Here is a 9,756-nt window from a genome sequence, read left to right as displayed (position 1 = left end):
GATTGTAGCCGACCTTGTTTTTTATATATATATATATATATATATACAATATAGTCTTGCATACAAAAGCAGTTGTCCTGCTTACAATTATTGCAGTGCTTTCAAGACTTTATTCCTTCAAGTCACCCTGAAATGAAAATGGACATTTCTTGTTTTTATGGAATATTGCAGTATTTATTATAAATGATTTTGTGCACATAATTTTTATTAAATTTTTAATTCATGAGTTATTTTAATATTAAAAACTTAATATTAATAATATTAATAACTCCAAATAACTTCCCCTCCCTTATGCAGCAACATCTCTTCTCAGATGAAATGTTTACTGGCGTGAGGGCGGGGCAACCTGTCACTCAAATGAGATCGACCAATAGCAAACCACAAGCATCCAATCAGTTCCCAACGGACAAAATCAAGTCCCGCCCTACATTTTCTCTTGTTCGAGAGTAGTTTCACTGGGATATACGTCACAATAGGGAAGAAAAGACTATCTAAACTTTCACTTCATCTCAACTTAAACAATAACAATCTTATTATATTGTATATTTTGAACACTCAGCATCCAGGACCAGAACTATCTGAGCTCATTTAGAACAATGATAATTCCGAGCAAAAGCACATTGTCCTGTTCGTGTGTCAATAGGATGAAGTATTTTGTGTCTCAGGGTTTATGATTCACCGGTGACAGGAAAAAAATCACAATGGTCGGAGGTCAGAGGCATCAGTTTGACGGTGTGTGTGTGTGTGTGTGTGTGTGTGTGTCTCAGGAGGATGGCTCTTCCCTTTGTATTCTGGCTAAACTTGGAGCTTTGCCAGACGGCTCAGTAAACATACGCACACCTCTTCTGTTATTGTTTGCCATTTTAGAAGTTCTGATACGCTTCATTCCAATGTTGTGTATGTACGCATCAAGCTCAAACTATTTAAATATTTGTTTGCCATGAAAAATTTTAAAAAAATATATATTTCTAGAATTTATGGGAAACTGTTTATTAAACCAACATTTGGTCCTTAAGCTACTCCCTACTGAATGACTGGTTAATTTAGCTATTTTGGCAATTCTTTACCTCAGTTATAAATTGTATACGCTTTGTCTATGTGATTTTAGCCTCTTAAAGGAGCTGTATGTAAGAAATGTATTTCAATTAATCATAAAATGGCCCTGATATGTCACTAGACATTAAGAAATCATGTTCATTTCAAATACTTTTATCACTTACAACAGTAGTCCGGCCAGGATATTGTCATTTAAAAAGTGAAGTTGCAGCCCTCAACTGTTGTTGATGTTGTCATCTTGTGTTTTGGCCTGAAGCTCCACCCTCCGGCTATCTACCAATCACGAAGTCAGTAGTGTTTCGGCATCCGGGTTGCCAGCTCTGCTCTAGTTACCACAGCTGCAGCTAAAAAACTGGCAACCTCGAGTCAGGGGGAGGGGGAAGGGATACACCGCTCTACAGTAATTTGAAAGTGATTGCAGTACCAGTTTTGGCCACAATCTTACATATGGCTCCTTTAAGTGTCACCGGCCCACCGGTGGGCCCAAATCCATTACATATTTAAAACAGTAATATCCTATACTAAACCTAAACTAATCTTGACAAACTATATATCATTTGAAAGCTTACAATCTCTAGTTTTCATATTTGGTGACTGATTTTCAAAATAAATTATAGAGGAGCCGTAATTGATCAATTTGCAACAAGAATATTTCCATATTCCTAAGGCGTGTTCAGACCTTTATTTTGAAATAGCAATGAACATAAAAAATCATGATAGAATGGTACAAACCTCAGTTTGTTTTTATGCCAAGAGTTCAAAAGATAACATCCATTGAATTATTTTAGAAAAAAAGGTCTGAAAATGTTCTAAATATAAAGAAAAAATATATAGATTCATCATTTGTGATGTGGCAGCGAGCTATAGCGCACATACATGTTATTTTATGTGTTTCTTAAAGGTTGAATTCATAAAAATCTGCCAAACTTCCCATACTACTTCAGAATAGAATGTCTACTTCATAAATTGTATGAAAATTGTGGAAATAATGGTTCAGATCACTCAAACCACATATGGAAATAAAGGGGCCATTATATGGGCAGTAATGGAGTCTGGTTGTCACCTAGTGAAAAAGTTTGGTACTGCGCCCAAACAAAATCTCACTGAAAGCTCATTTTTAGAGATATCAACCTAAAATTTGAAACACAACTTGTTCAGATTTTTGGCTTTGATATTTTTTTGGGCAGTTTTAGAGTCGCCCAGGTTTTAAAAATATATATTTTATATAAAATATGAATAATTAAATTTTTTACATTGTACATTTTCATAAACTCAAACTTATATAACTTTTTTTCTGTTTCACTTTCTTAATTTATTTCACTTCTACAGAAATCTACCAAATGTCTTCTTTAAAACAATACCAATTTTACATCTATACTCCAAAGCATTCTTTAATTACAACCATTTAAGTTCGAAATGTGCATTTTCATGTCTATTCAAAAAAAGGGGGGTGACACTTAAAGGGTTAATGTACATTGTTATTGCTAGAAAATGACAAATTCACAGAAATAACTCTTGAGTCGCAATATTTGCAAATCTCACAGAAAATTATTAGGAAAAAATTTTCTCCTCAGGTTCTAACCTCCTTTCACTGACCATTTATTGAAACTTTTTTCATGCTGAATTTTATACCCTACTCATGCAGTATCATGACCTTTTCTTTCGTTTTATTTACCTATCAATGTCTCCATCTCTTTCTGTATGTCAGCATCTCATTTTCTCACTCTACTCTTCGTTTCTTTCAGCCTCAGTTCTTCGTTTACCTTCCCTTAAGCTCTCTCTTTTTTTTCTCTCCGTCTCTCTGTCTGTCTCTGTCTCCTACACACTATTGTTCCTCCCTTCCTCCTGCTCATCTCCAGAGGCCTTTCTTTTCTTTTCTTTTTTCTTCTCTTTTTATGGCTGTGACCGTAAGAGCAGCTGTCACACTGCAGACTGGTTCCGCAGCTCACACCCTGACTGTGTGTTTTCAGAGCTTTGACCCCACGACTGTAAATCAGCCCCTCTCTTAACCGTTTGACCTCCTCTGAAGAGTTTAGGGAGTTTAAAGGGAATAAGTGGCACTTCACTAGAGGACTTTTGCTTTAAATAGTCATTATTGCTAAAGAGAAACCACAAAGAGTCAGTCCAAAGACCGACAAAAGGGGACAAAACAGGAGCCGGTATGAAAAATCATGTCCGGAGACAAAGCGCTCAGTATGATGTGGAAAAAGGATAGGCTATCTGTTTAGGTAGAGATACCAAATTTTTTTTTTTCAATTTAAATATACAATATTTATAAGTATAATTGATGTATATTTAAATTAAGTTAATATCGTGTCAATAATTTATAATATTTTATCTTTAATGTCTTGTCCTGTAGACTTCCATTTCACAGTTTCCACTTCGAACGGACGAGTCAGAAGTGTTTTTTGTGCTAATGGGCAGCGTGCAATTCCACAAATTTGTGCATTTTTCTGCAATTGAAATAGATGAACTTCAGCAGTGTCAAAGAGTCTGAAAAAAAGATTTAACGAGAGGCTCTTCCTCCTTCCTGCATATTATTCATCTCACTTCTGGGAAAAATCTTGGCCTTCTCTTATCAGCTTTGAATGTCTCCTGAAGATTGAGAGTGTTACTTTCTTTCTTTTTTTCTTTGCAAGATAATGCATTAAGTTGGTCCTGCACATCTGTTTCTGTGCTTTATGATAAATATGTTAAGCTTTTGTCCTTGAGCTGCAGATCCACTTTGAGAGAAGGTTTGCATTTACACACACACACACACACACACACAACTTTGATCAAGAAATATGCTTAGCACGGTTTATACTCGTGCAAGTTGGGGCAAATACTGTGGCTTTGTATCCCATTTCTGTTATTCATCTGATAAGACAAACACCATCAATCAGATTAGGATAACACTTTGTCTAGTCATATTTAAAAGGTCCTGTTAAACTGTTTAAAAAAAAAAGGAAAAAAAAGTTGCTGCATTACATTTTTAAGTATAATCAACTTGGATGTTTGTCATTTCAACTTAAAATTTACTTTAAAAATGAGTTGTATATTGTAGATAAGTTGTTATATTTTATGGATCATCTAATTTTTCACAGTGTATGCTTTTTTTTTTTTTCACAGTGTATGCTTTTTTTTTTATGTAAAACATTTACATTTGTACATTTTCAACTTTCTTTAGTCCATCCATTGGCAGATGAATGAGTAGCCTATCTTCCATTTACATCTGAAGAGGGATGTAGAGCTGGGATTGACATCACACCTGAGTTGACTGCGTTCCAGGTTGGAAAACTAAGATGGATGCATCCAGGCAAACCCTTGTTGTGCTTGCTCTTTCAGAATACAAACACATAAAAAGCAGTATTTTTCATGGATAATGCTGAAGTATCATGTTCACAGAGATTAGAAGTGCTAATAAACAATGTATTACTATTGTTTCACTACGGTTGATGCGCTGAGCAGCCATATTGGATTCTGAAGTTCCCCCAAGATTCCTAGTCGTAATTTTGACTTGAGGGGGCGTTTCAGATATAAGTTCCAACTGAATTAGGAATTTCCCACTTCTGAAGACAAATGGAATGCACCATTATTCTCTATATCAGTAAGCAGTACTGTTTAAAAAAAAAAAGAGGTGAGGCCAGGTTCAGTTACATTAGTACTGTGTTGAAACTCACGGTAATGGTAAGGGCCGTGACATTTCCGAAACACCCTCAAAGAGGTTGGCCAATCACAACACACTCAATCCAGCCGACCAATCAGAGCATATTGCATTTTCAGAAGTAGGGGCTTCATAGAGACTGGAGCTAAACAGTGTGATGAGTAATTAGCTGGTGAAGTGGATTTACTTATCGTAGAGTTAACGAAAGTTATCATGAGCTTTGTAATGTTTGAAGCGGATGTCATAACAAATGTCAGTAGACCGGGAAGATTTTAAAACGAGCGGTTCATTCATAAATCTGTAAAATCTTAACTAGAACCAGAAGACAACGACGGCAGCGCTGAAAAGGGGCGGGGCTACATAAGGTCTATACAATCACAATAGGAATAGTGGATGAAAGTCATACATCAAAGTCATACACAAGTATATGGTGAAATCAGCACAGACTGTTCTTATGTCTAATATCATTTTTGCTCATTCCCATATTCAGTCATCGGTGGAGGAAGCAGGTTGGAGAACAGCAGCAACTTGTCTGGGCACAGCATGGGCATCAAGGGGAGAGAAATATGACACAAGTCTTCCTCAGACAGCATATGTCTCATACTGTTATCCAACATGAACAGGGGAGTGGAGAGACTCGTAAAAGAATGATGACATTAATATGCAGGCTGAAAAAATGTGTTTGTTATAAAATGTAGCTCAATTCCTTATAGCTTTAAATGTAGCTTAATTTAAAACTCAAATTAACATGTGTGATGATCATGTTGATGTGTACAAGTATGATATACACCATTTAAAAGTTTGGGGGTGTTTTTGAAAGAAATCTCTTATGCTCAAGGCTGCATTTATTTGACCTAAAATATCCTACAGTAAAAACATTAATATTCTGAAAGATTATTACAATTTAAAATAACTGTTTTATATCTGAGTATATTTTAAAATGTAATCTATTCCTGTGATGCAAAGCTGAATTTTTCAGCATCATTCCTCCAGTCTTCAGCGTCACATGATCCTTCAGAAATCATTCTAATATGCTGATTTGATGCTCAAGAAACATTTCTTCTTATTATCAATGTTGAAAACAGTGCTGCTTAATTTTTTTGTGGAAACCATGTTATTATTTTTTCAGGATTCTTTGATAGATTTAGTTTTTTTAAATATATATATATATATATATATATATAATGGAAATAGAAATATAAGTATGTGGAATGTATGTATATAGAAATTTCTACATAAGTTAATTTTATAAAAAATACAACAAAGAGCTATTTTGAGAAGAAAAATAACATTACTTGGAATTATTATTTATTTATTCTATTTTCTAAGTGATTTCCCACCTTTTCTGAACACTTTCTTTTGCAGGACTTTGCATTTAAATAAACATTTGAAAGCAAACTAAAAAAAATTTCCTTTAACAATAACTTGTTCAACAAGAATTCTGTTATTTTATTTTCTCAGTGTTAAAAACAAAGGAAAGTGCTGTCCTACAACTACGTAACCTACCTCGATTTCTCAATCTTTAGATGAATCAGAGATAGCTGGAGAAATTGGGAAATCAGATTTTTGATTTGGCATTAAAAGTAGACCGCCCAGTGAACCCTGAATGAACATGGTACAGTTCCAGCGTGATATGGTTGCCAAGTCAAAGAAAATAAAGCAATGGTGGCGTTACAAGTAATATGTCTTTGTGAGCATTGAATAAAACCTGGATTTCTAAGATTTTTGTTTGAATTCATTGGGGATTGAGAGCAAGCAAATATATTGATATATTGAAAAGAAAAACTTCATTCTTTTTCATTGTTGAATGGGTTATCCTATTTCAAAGACTCAGAGCCAAACCCAGAGAAATACTACACCAGTCCAACAATATCAGAAATATGAATACATAAACCCCATAATTATTATCAAGCCATTTGAACAACAAAGACAGTCAAGCAGTTTCTCAGAATGGGGTCGAGGGCCGCTACATCTCGATTTTAGCTCGGCTTGATGGATTGGGCATAAATTCTTGTTCAGACAATGAAAATGTGATTGAATTTCAAGCTATGCTTGCCATAAATTTCAGGAGAAATCCACCACGATGCTATTTCTGAAAGCACAGACCAAACTGCTGAGTTTGATACAGCCAGTTTTCTTACAGAGCTGCCGATTTTAGACATCTGTTCAACCATTCATTCTGCATGTTTGCTGGCAAAAGAAAATAAAGCAAAAGCTTCGATTAAGATGTGAAAATAAGACTCACAGAGTCACTCAAGCCAAAACCATAAACGCTACCAAGATTTTGATCGGACAATTTAATAAGCTATTGAAGCAACCATGTAATACAAACTCTTGTGGTGAACACCGACGTCTCGGAAAAATGGCATTTATCGATTTTATAGGACGTATTATCTTCTACATACTCTTGGATGGAAGTATCTACTGGTTTCTGTCCTAATAAAGGCATATTTGGATAGTGACTTATGGTCAGAGAGAAAGAGAGCTGGAATTGTACCATGGTCTCACATTCTTTGACAAACACACCTTGCTAGCACATGTTACTGAAACAGTTAGCTAATTAGCTTAAACAATAAGGTTTACATTCACTGACGTATACCTTCAGAGGAGGTAAAGTTTTCAGGCATTACTCTACACTTCCACTCATTTTTCCGTCTTTTTTACATTCATATTTATTTTAACAAGGCCATGGAGAACGTTTGGCAGCTGGCACACCAGATAGTATTTCTCTTTGTTCATATGTTGGCAGCACACGACTCAGACATTTTTAGACGTTTGGTGTACTTGGAGTTTTACTGAACGTCATTTCAAGTCAACATGGAATCCAAATTGATGCTATTTACTTTATTGATACACATTCCTGGGTTTTTTGTGTAAGATTCATCAGTGCATGTTATTCCAAAGGAAAAATAATGTTTGTCTTTTTTATTTTTCATCAAAATGTAAATCACAAATTTCCTTTTCCTGACATCATTTGGGCTGCGTAGGCTATTGGAAAATGTTAACTGATTTTTTTTTTCATAGCCTTTTTCCTTTAAGTTTGACATCCAGAAAATGTCCAAATACTTACACTGTATCTGAGACAATAATTATGTATAATTATATTTTAAAAACACAGTGTTGGGGTAACGCATTACAATGTGAGCTACGTAATCAGGTTACTTTTACTGATTTTTAAAAAATAACGGATTACTTTTAAATTTAATACAAAATACCCGAGTTACTTTTTCAGAAAAGTAATGCAAGTTACTTTGTTTTCCCTTTTATTGACTGACATCTCTCCTGTCCCCATGTTGAGAGAAATCGGGAGTAAATGCAGAGGTTGTGTGCGCTGTAAACATGATGATTATTGTAGTTCAAGACTAAATGTGAGCAGGCTAATGTTTACTCATCTCACAAAAACAGATTCAGTATTCCTCAAAATGAAAACAGTGAAATGCAGAATCAGAATATTACTGCAATGATGAAATATGTTAAAATATACTTTATGTACTTAATATCACTTTATTAATCAATGTCTTTGCTGCTGATAATCCAATTCAACCATACTAATAACCAAAAATGACTTTAGATAAACATCACATTTGTGTTTTTAATTTTTATTGCTAAAGTAAGAGTGTTGAACTTTCTTCTGCTGCGTCTGATTCTTCTGGAATCCAGAATGGCAGCGCACAGCTAAAAGGTTTCTTTGAGCTGCGCACTCTAATGGATGGAATTTGCATTTACGTCACCCTGAGGCTTTACATTTACCAAAAATGTAACCTTCTTGTTATTTAAAAACAAACAAGCAAGCCCAGCCGAGAAAATACGCAAAAGTAATGTAACATTACTTTACATAAAAAGTAACTAACAGAATAAGTTACTTTATAGGGAGTAATGAAATATTGTAATTTAAGTAACTTTCCCCAACACTGCACAGATATAATAATAATAATTTTTTTTTTTTTTTTTTTAATGAGTATATTGTAGTATGTATTTAAAACCTTTTTCTTATTTTATTTATTATTTATTTGTATTTTTTTTATTATTATTTTATTATTAAGTGTCCATGTGCTTACTTTCTTTAAAGGGGTCCTTGATTATGATTTCCCTTTTTTAACTTCAGTTATTGTGTAATGTTTGACCATAAACAACATCTGCAAAGTTACAACGCTCAAAGTTCAATGCAAAGGGAGATATTTTCTTTTACAGAAATCGCTTTTTAAGGACTACAACAAACGGCTGGTAGGGACTACAACAAGCATCTTCCTGGGTTGGTGACATCACAAACCCTAAAATTTACATAATCCCTGCCCCCGGAACGCAACAAAGGGTGAGGCCATGCTGGGCTGCTTTAGAGAAGAGAAAGAGTTGTTGTCACTGTTTTTTACACCCCAGAAAAAGTTTGTCCTAAGGCTGGCGAACTTAGTGAGGTTATTTTTTTTTTTAACACTGCTCCTGAACGTTATGACCATTAACGTTTGTCTGTGTGCTGTACATTTTACGGAGAACAGCTTCCAGGAGAAAGTATAAAGCAGGCTTTACACACAAAAGCTTCTCCTGTAAGATGTAGCCATTCCCATTTTGTCGGGACAATCTGTTGTTTATGGATCACAACTTATAGGTTTGTCTTATTATTTGTAGTTGTGTTTTCTATTAACAGTTCTAATTATAGCCTAAGCTTTATGTAACGTTAGTTGCTATGATGTTAACGAAGGGCAAAGCTTTGCCTCCGCTAGCCTGCTAATTAACAGTATTGATGTAGAGTTTACTTAAGCTTTTGTAAGCTCTTGCTTTTGTAAGACTGTTCACCGCCCCTTAGGAAAATTATCCATGATTTTGTGATCAATTAGGCTACTGATTGTATTACCCATAGACTGTAAAAAAATATGGACGTAGTGTCCGTGACGTCACCCGTAGGTTTCTGAAGAGCATTTTTGAAGCCTAAAGTAGGCGGAGCCGGCCGTCGCCATCTTGGCCTTGCGTCACTCCCGGATAACAGAAAATAGGCAAAGAGGCGGGGCGTGAGTGGAGCTGAGGAGCCTTGCTATGATTCTGTACTATTCTGCTAGTTG

The 9,756-nt window shown here is 35.0% G+C and overlaps 1 long non-coding RNA gene across 1 annotated transcript; it reads right to left on the bottom strand.

Moving 5' to 3' along the window:
- Positions 1 to 259: 259 nt before the first annotated feature.
- Positions 260 to 2,914, bottom strand: LOC309511896. The gene is made up of 2 exons (XR_014210806.1): positions 2,512 to 2,914; positions 260 to 1,094 (listed from the first exon to the last, which is right to left on the bottom strand). It is a non-coding gene; the product is annotated as an uncharacterized lncRNA (long non-coding RNA).
- Between the last annotated feature and the right edge of the window lie 6,842 nt (positions 2,915 to 9,756).

This window comes from Leuciscus leuciscus (genome assembly GCF_965113295.1).
Source record: "Leuciscus leuciscus genome assembly, chromosome: 12".
Lineage (NCBI taxonomy): Eukaryota > Metazoa > Chordata > Actinopteri > Cypriniformes > Leuciscidae > Leuciscus > Leuciscus leuciscus.
Note: the sequence above shows the minus strand (reverse complement) of the source record. Positions and strands in the feature narration are given on the sequence as shown.